Source organism: Cryptotermes secundus, unplaced genomic scaffold (genome assembly GCF_002891405.2).
Source record: "Cryptotermes secundus unplaced genomic scaffold, Csec_1.0 scaffold2458, whole genome shotgun sequence".
Classification (NCBI taxonomy): domain Eukaryota; kingdom Metazoa; phylum Arthropoda; class Insecta; order Blattodea; family Kalotermitidae; genus Cryptotermes; species Cryptotermes secundus.
Window position 1 is genome coordinate 714688 of NW_019736442.1, and position 7436 is coordinate 722123.

At 41.0% G+C, this 7436-nt stretch overlaps 1 protein-coding gene across 3 annotated transcripts in view; it reads left to right on the forward strand.

Moving 5' to 3' along the window:
• The window catches only part of LOC111869993 (LIM and senescent cell antigen-like-containing domain protein 1), a 66140-nt gene extending 58966 nt beyond the window's left edge, over positions 1-7174 (forward strand). For 2 of the 3 annotated variants that reach the window (XM_023861903.2, XM_023861902.2), the window contains exon 10: positions 3886-7174. The gene's annotated coding sequence lies outside the window, so the exon portion shown is untranslated. The remainder of the gene's footprint in view (positions 1-3885) is intronic. The other variant, XM_023861904.2, reaches the window with a different exon arrangement.
• The last annotated feature ends 262 nt before the right edge of the window (positions 7175-7436 follow it).

The following is a 7436-nucleotide window of genomic DNA, read 5'->3' on the forward strand; positions in this document are numbered from 1 at the left end:
GCCTCGTACACTGCCCCCCCCCCCCGCAGATATTAGGGGGTGGGGCCGCATATACAGGACTGCCAAACGTCTTCCAAGGGCAGTGTGGCCACATCACCGATGCTTTCCAAAAGTAGCTTCAACAGGAGCGTCGCACTCGTAACAACTTTCACTGTCCGTGTCTAGTTATTGCCATGCTGACCCCACAAAGTGAATGGAATAATGAAGGTAATGACGCTCGCACTCTGAAATGTCGTGGGGGTCAAACAAATTCCCACAGGCATAGAACAGTGTTCAAAGTGGCTGTCCAGTGTTGAGAATGCTGTCTTTGGCTGGTCCTCTTCAGTATGAAGTACCTGGTGAAATCCTGAAGCAAGATCAGCGGTTGTAAAATAACATGCTTTTCCTAATACAAGTTTCCTAACAAGTTTGGTGAGAGGTCATGCTGTTACAGCTGGACAAGTTCGTAAGCTTCGAAGCATTCACAGAAAATTTCTTCAGCATTTTCTTATCCCTATCGACTGGCTGGTTTAATCAATTCCGTTGCTTTCGAAATACTGCAGTATGTTCACTTCATGGTTTCCAGTCGGTTATCCAAATCATGCTGACTCATGCTGAACCTATTACGGCAGTCTGTAGGTTGAAGTAGGTGAATTACTCTTAAATATGCTTCTGCAATTTATTAAGTAGTTATTGTTTCTTCACCTGCTTGTACAAAGAGAGAAGTATCCCATGTCACCAATGAAATTTTTCATGTACATACATGTGTAACTATATTCTTACTTCCCTTTCCTTTCCCTGTTCTGATGGGTGGAAATTTAGCACTTAGGTACAAAAGTGTTAACCTTTAAACGACTAAAGACAACGTATGTCGTCGTTAAAAGGTTAATGAACAAGGTTTGCCTTATAAATAGTGCAATATGGACTGGCTGTTGTGATGTAACAGGAGTACCCTGCTGTGCAGAACTGTAGTCTCTGGCTTTGGTCTTGTCTAGGTGTGGAGGTCCATCGCTATACTGCCTTTGGCTCATTAGCTGCAGCGACTGGTTTCTTGTACTTATCGGCAGCCCTCAGGCGGCAACTGTTGCTATGCTCTGGAGGTTGCAGATGCCTTGAGCGATGTTTTGTATGATCCCATGGGAGTACAGGTATCTCACTGACCAGGCACAAGGAGGACGGAGGCTGGAGCTGAAGTAACCCAGCTGGCTCGTCACAAGGCCTGTGCAGCGCCCTCCTGCTGGAGGCTAATGTTGTATAGCCATTGTCTGCTCCCTGGTCCTTCATAGTGAAACAGGCTCCTGGCAAGCCTGGGAGATGATGTAACGATGTCCTGGATGGACCCTCCAAGTTGACTTTGTAGTATGTTGAAGTTCAAATTGCTGAAGATAGTCTATGGCAGAGAGTTTTTGAAGTCTTATGAAAACTCTTCACGACACCACACCTGACACTAGGTTTTTTAGTTGTATCCTGCGCATCTGAGGGTTGGATCCTGAGGGTATGGGAGGATGTTCGACATAGCCAGGCAGAGGCTTGGCCCGCCCAAGATCCGAATGGGTGGCATCAGGGAGTGAAAGCTCATTACAGTGCTTTGGCCAGGATGTGTATATAAATTTATTGACTTCAGACAATTAGACAAGTTACAAATTGGTTATGTATGCCAGACCAGAGCACAGTTGAGAATGTCCAAGTTCCTTCTGAAGAGCAGACCAACAGAAAAACTACCCTTAACTGTATTTGCGAAAGGTATCCCTTCCCTCCCCCCATGGTTCGCATTCAGTGCCAGGTTTACAAGACCCCATGCACAGAGGAGGATGACACTGTGTGCAGCTGTTCCTAAGATCTGTACGCTTCATTATGGTTATGAATTCCATCATAAGTCTTGCCGACACTCGGACAGCACAGGGTGCAGTCGCAGATCTGAGGTTCATCTCTGAACCCTGCACCTCTGATATACAACTGTGCAGGTGTTCTGTCTATGACTGCCAGATACATAAAGTTACCAATGAAATATGACAACCCAGAAGGGGAGTCTTAAGATTCCTTACTCAGTCTCATGTTAACTACAATTCTCTACGAATATGACACATGATAATGAAAGGTTTCATCTAAAAGTTGCATGAAATAAGGGAGTTTTTGGTTCATGTAGCCATCCTGGATATTACAAGTGTACTTCCATTGTGCTCTAGACCTGTCCAATGAGACTGCCAGATACACAGATTTACAAAGAGGGAAGGTGGTGAACCGCTTTTCCTAACACTTGAATGTATGAGTGGTAGGCCTTCTCGGCCTTTGCACTTAACAATTGGAATCAGCTTTTATAAGTTGTTAAGAACGATTGAACGAACTCTTGCACCTTAGACACACTGCCAACAGAGGGTGGTGAACCGCTTGTCCTCACACTTGAATGAATGTGTGATAGGCCTTCTCGGCCCTTGCACTGCGACCAATATTGGGCTATTGTGCTTTTGTCCTAACACTTAATTCAAAGCGAAAGAGTGGAGGTTGAAAATGAGATTAACGAATTTTGTTAGGAATGAAATTATTCATTATTAAATTACATTATTAATAGGTCCGTGAAACACTTAGAAATTCACAATAAATGAACTGTGCATCGGATCCATGGTAATTCTTAAGCCAATTAAAAATTTATCTTCCATGATCTTTTACGGTGATCTATCTCATGGATGTCTATCATATCAGGGTATCTATGGTATAGTTCTTTTATTTTACATTTCCGAAATGTTGCATGGGACGTGTAAATAATCCTGTATTGCAGTAATTCATGTTTGTGACATTATATGTTGCAAAACCCGGAATAATTAACCCTTTCTGCCTGAGTGATTCCAATTGGAATCGCTAACTCTCTTGGCTTTTGAAGCTCATATTACGCGGCAAATGATTCTGGTTGGCATCATACGTTATAGTTCTGTTCTTTGCCGACAGTTCGGAGCAGTTCTTTGATCGGTCGCTATCAATTGTTCATTCACATGCTTCTAATCGCTCCGGACTACTCTGTGCCTTCTGTTCAGCTCATGTAGCAGAGGAAACGAGTTGATGGTGTGTTAAATTCTTTATTGTGATATAATGGGTAACACAACTGCTTGCAGTTATCACTGTAATAGATGTTTTTTGTAAGCATGGACATTGCTGCCTTGCAAAAGGCACACTTGTCCACTTGTTTCTACTAGTTCCTGCATACAAGAGTTGCGAATTTCAATCCGTATTTTATAAGTTTGGAAGGGATGGTGATAATTTGGTATGATTGGGTGCAACAACCCTGGCCATGTTCATTGGTAGGTAAATTAACATAGAGAAGAGAATTAATAAATGTGGATGCTTTTCATTGTTGGAAGGGACTGGATTACAGTAACAATTCTTCTTTCATGTAAGGTTTGTTTCCATCGTCTCTGGTGGAATGGGTAAGCAGTGGGTGCTGGCACATGGCTTAGTTGGAACAGATGCATATCCTGTGGTGAGGGCTTTATTGGACAGATTTACAAGCAGAGAATTCACAAGTTTCTGTTCACATCTGTTTCATACCATGATGTTTAGTACTTGTGTGCTGTAATTATGAAAAAATTGGGTAATTTGTGAGAGATTTTATTTAAAAGATATTTTTGTTAACGTTTTTGATACTGCACAATAACTTATTCTCTGTATTCATACTCAAAACTGTGCAGATGTGCTTCCTGAATCTTATGTTGTCAGGTCAAGATATTGTAAGCAACTTATTTAACAGTATTCTGTTTCTTCCGGGCTAATTAATATCGATGAACTACGGTCTTGTCACTATGAAACTGAAAAATAAAGAGCACCTACCCAAAGGTTCTTGCTTTTACTGGACCTGCAGTTGTTGTGTGTCTAGGATATGGCATGCTTGATGGCTTGGTATTTCATTTGTTTCAGGAGAATCTGGAATGAAAATAAAAGAAAATAGAGCAAAATGATTACAGGTACCATATGTTACAAGCAAATGAATAAGCAAACAATCCACATACCTCCCAGGTTGGCCATTCTCATCTGGCGAATTTTCCGCTCAGCACTTCCACCGGTTGGGATTCCTTGGCTGTGTGCACATGACAAAAGCATGGCTGCCTCCATGCTCTCTGCCAGTGTTTACTCCATGCAACAATACACTCTTAGCTAGGAACTGAGCCAAGGGTCATGAGTCTATACTTGCCGCCTTGTACGCCACCCTAACCAAAGTCAATGTATGCAGTTATACAACATTGTAAAAGGAACCTGTCATACAATTGTAGTATTACATTGTGATCCCACATACTATCACGCTATTTCTACAGCGCTCACTTTTCACCATCATGCGCGCTAACCAATCAAATTGCTTCAAACACTCACATTTATACTGCACTCACTGTCTAGTCATTACGTGGGCTAGCCAATCAGCGCTCAGCAGATTTTTGCTCCTCCATCACACTTTGTATAAAAAGGCGCAGCTCCAACACAGCAGCACTGGCACGCATTCAGTCAACATCAAGCAGCCAGCCTGCACACTTCGCCCAGTCTTCGGAGGCATCGGCACTTGGCTGCGCCAGGCACAACTGCCTCAGCTGTCCAGCGGTCACACCCGACTCACTAGGCAACTCGGCCGCCTCGATTAGCCCGCTGTCATGCCCAACTCACTGGGCAACTGGCATAGCTACTGCCTCTCCACTCCTGCAACCGCGCTCCACAAGCAAACGTTTTCCAGCAACTGCTGCACTGTGGCTAGGCAACCAACTCAGCTGCCGCAACAGCATTAGTCCACGCACCGCAACCAACATCTCTCTTTTCCGGTGTACATAGCACTACTTCACCTGCCAAACATCCCAGCAGCCAGCAGTCCTTTTCAGGACCTACAAACTTTTCCGAAGAAGTGGGTTGTCATTGGAGTATCCCCACAGTGCTTTAAGAGCTGAAACCTAAATGTAAGGATCTGTTGGACATCGTCCCATACCATGTTACACAAATGAAGTCTCTTTGGCCATCCTTGTACGTAATTTTTTCGCTCACCTGAGTGATCTGCTTGGAAACCGGAATAGTGTGTTTCCTTTGGCTCATCCATAAATACCTTTAGTCCCTGTAAAACATGTGTAACAGAATTTTTGATTTGGTGATTATGCCCCAAATTCAACTGAATGCCTTCACAAGATGGACATTAATTGATATGTCACACACCCTGTGTGATTTTGCATGTTTCACATTTGCTGAAAGTGTCACATGAGCCTGTGGTTTGGCTATGTCCAGGTCATACGTTTGAAAGTGACAGTTCTTGAACAGTTACTGTGCAGTTTTCTCTATGGCTAAGTAATTTTTTTCCCCCCCAAAAATTCTGGAAATTTATATTATATTTCTAATCTTAATATTTGGATAGTGTGTTAGAATTAAAAGGCAACAGCAAACTGCCAAAGTATGCCCATGAACACCTGTGAGTACACTTTTCATATCAAGAGGAAGCGTGTTTAGTCCTCCTTTAGACCATATAAAGTATGATTGTTTTAAAGCTTGCCATAAAGTAAAAATAAGTCATTTGCATGCTGTGAGTATAGTTGCAGTCCTGCAGCAAATGGTGCGGCTGGCTTTAAGTGTAATCATCCTTTCACCTTGAACGGCTAAGGTTATGTGTACATGTACTGTGATTTTCTGCGGAACATACTAAAACTATTTGGGTCACTTTTGTTGTGTGATTTCAAATTTTGGGTCATGGACAAAAAGGTCAGGAACCACCAATGTAGGTAGCATACTTTGTGTGCTGTTTATATAAGTAGAAGACTGGAAATGACCAGTTTTGCCTGTACTTTCAGCTTGGCAAATGTTGCAAGTAATAATAATTGACATGGGGAGAAATGGGCCCCCAAACACTACACCACACAGCTTAAGTACAGTGATCAATCATGCTGTTTATAAAATTAATGTTTGTTCAACCTAGCAGTGTTATGATTCTACAGCTCTGCTTGGTTTTTCAGATGCAAAAGGAGGAACGAATCTTGTTAGATTGGTAAGATACAATGAGAGAGTGGTAGAGTTAGTATGTATGTAAACTGATATTAATAATTCATGTTTAATTGTTGTATTTAAGCATCCTGTTGCATTACTATAACTTTCACACACAATAATAGAGTTCCGTCAACAACGCAACTATTTTTATTCTCTTCCTCTCACTTTCCCTTTCAGAACATGTTCCAACCCCAACCAGTCATCATAAAGTGTCTTTAATTCTCCAAAACTGTTGCACTGTATTGAATGTCACTCATTCACTTCACATGTATCTGCAGTATTTCATGATTTTAAATGTTGTAATCACAATCTGGCTAACATTAGTTGAATTACCATACACTGTAATTACTTTCTATTAAAATTCATTACATTCCCCCCCCCCAAAAAAAATTCTTTTTTACACCTCACTAGGGCATCGCCCACTTGTCCAGACAGTACATTTCGATCCACCATACATTGGTGGAGAGAGCGATATACAAACAAGGGGCAAAACATAACCACAACGGTATAAATATCCAAGGCAAGAGATCAAAATAATACTGTCAGGACAAGTGGATGATGCCTAGTGAGGTGGAAAAAAGAAAAAAATGAATTTTATCAGAAAGTAATTACAGCATATGGTAACTTAGCTAATGCTAGTCAGATTGTGATTACAACATTTAAAATCACTAAATATTGCAGTTACATGGGAAGTGAATGATAACATTCAATAGAGTATATACAGAGTTTGGCAAATCACCTGATGATGGCCAGTTGGGCCAAAAACGTGTTGTGAGAGGGAGAGAATGAAAACAGTTGCATCGTTGATGGAACTGTATGATTGTGTGTGACAATTCACTTTTAAGTTAATTTGTTTGCTTCTGTTATTCTTGTGTAATATGTGGAAGGACTTCATTGACTTGAGAGCTACTGTGTATGGAACAGTATTTGTAACAAGTCTGTTCAGAGTCTCTGGTCTGAAAATCTGTTGGCTTCATACTGGATCTGTAAAGTTAATCAGAATGTTTTGTGTTGCCTTATAGTTAATTTTATTTCATAGGACTGTTTTAAGTATTTTTTATTAACACATAATACAGTTAAATATTTTATTAAATTCAAGGTTGCCTAAGCAGGCCTAATTATTTAATATGCTTGTATTTTTTCAGCAGAAAATTAACTTGATGGTATGTAGTCCATTGCACAATAAAGGCTTGTAGGGGAATGTTGTTTGTGATTAATGTTACCCCTTATCAGACTGGCGTGATTTAGGAAGTTGTCTCTCAAATACCCCATTTAATGCTTTTACTATTGTGCTTGAGGTTAGAGTGGAAAGTGCATAAGAGTTGGGATTATTCACAGAAAAGTGAGCACTTAATAAAAGAAAACTTATCACTGCCACCAAGAAGAACCAGATATTGATATTGCAGAATTTGGTTACTGAGGTGGTCCAAGATACAGGCAAAAATCGAACATCACTGGCATCT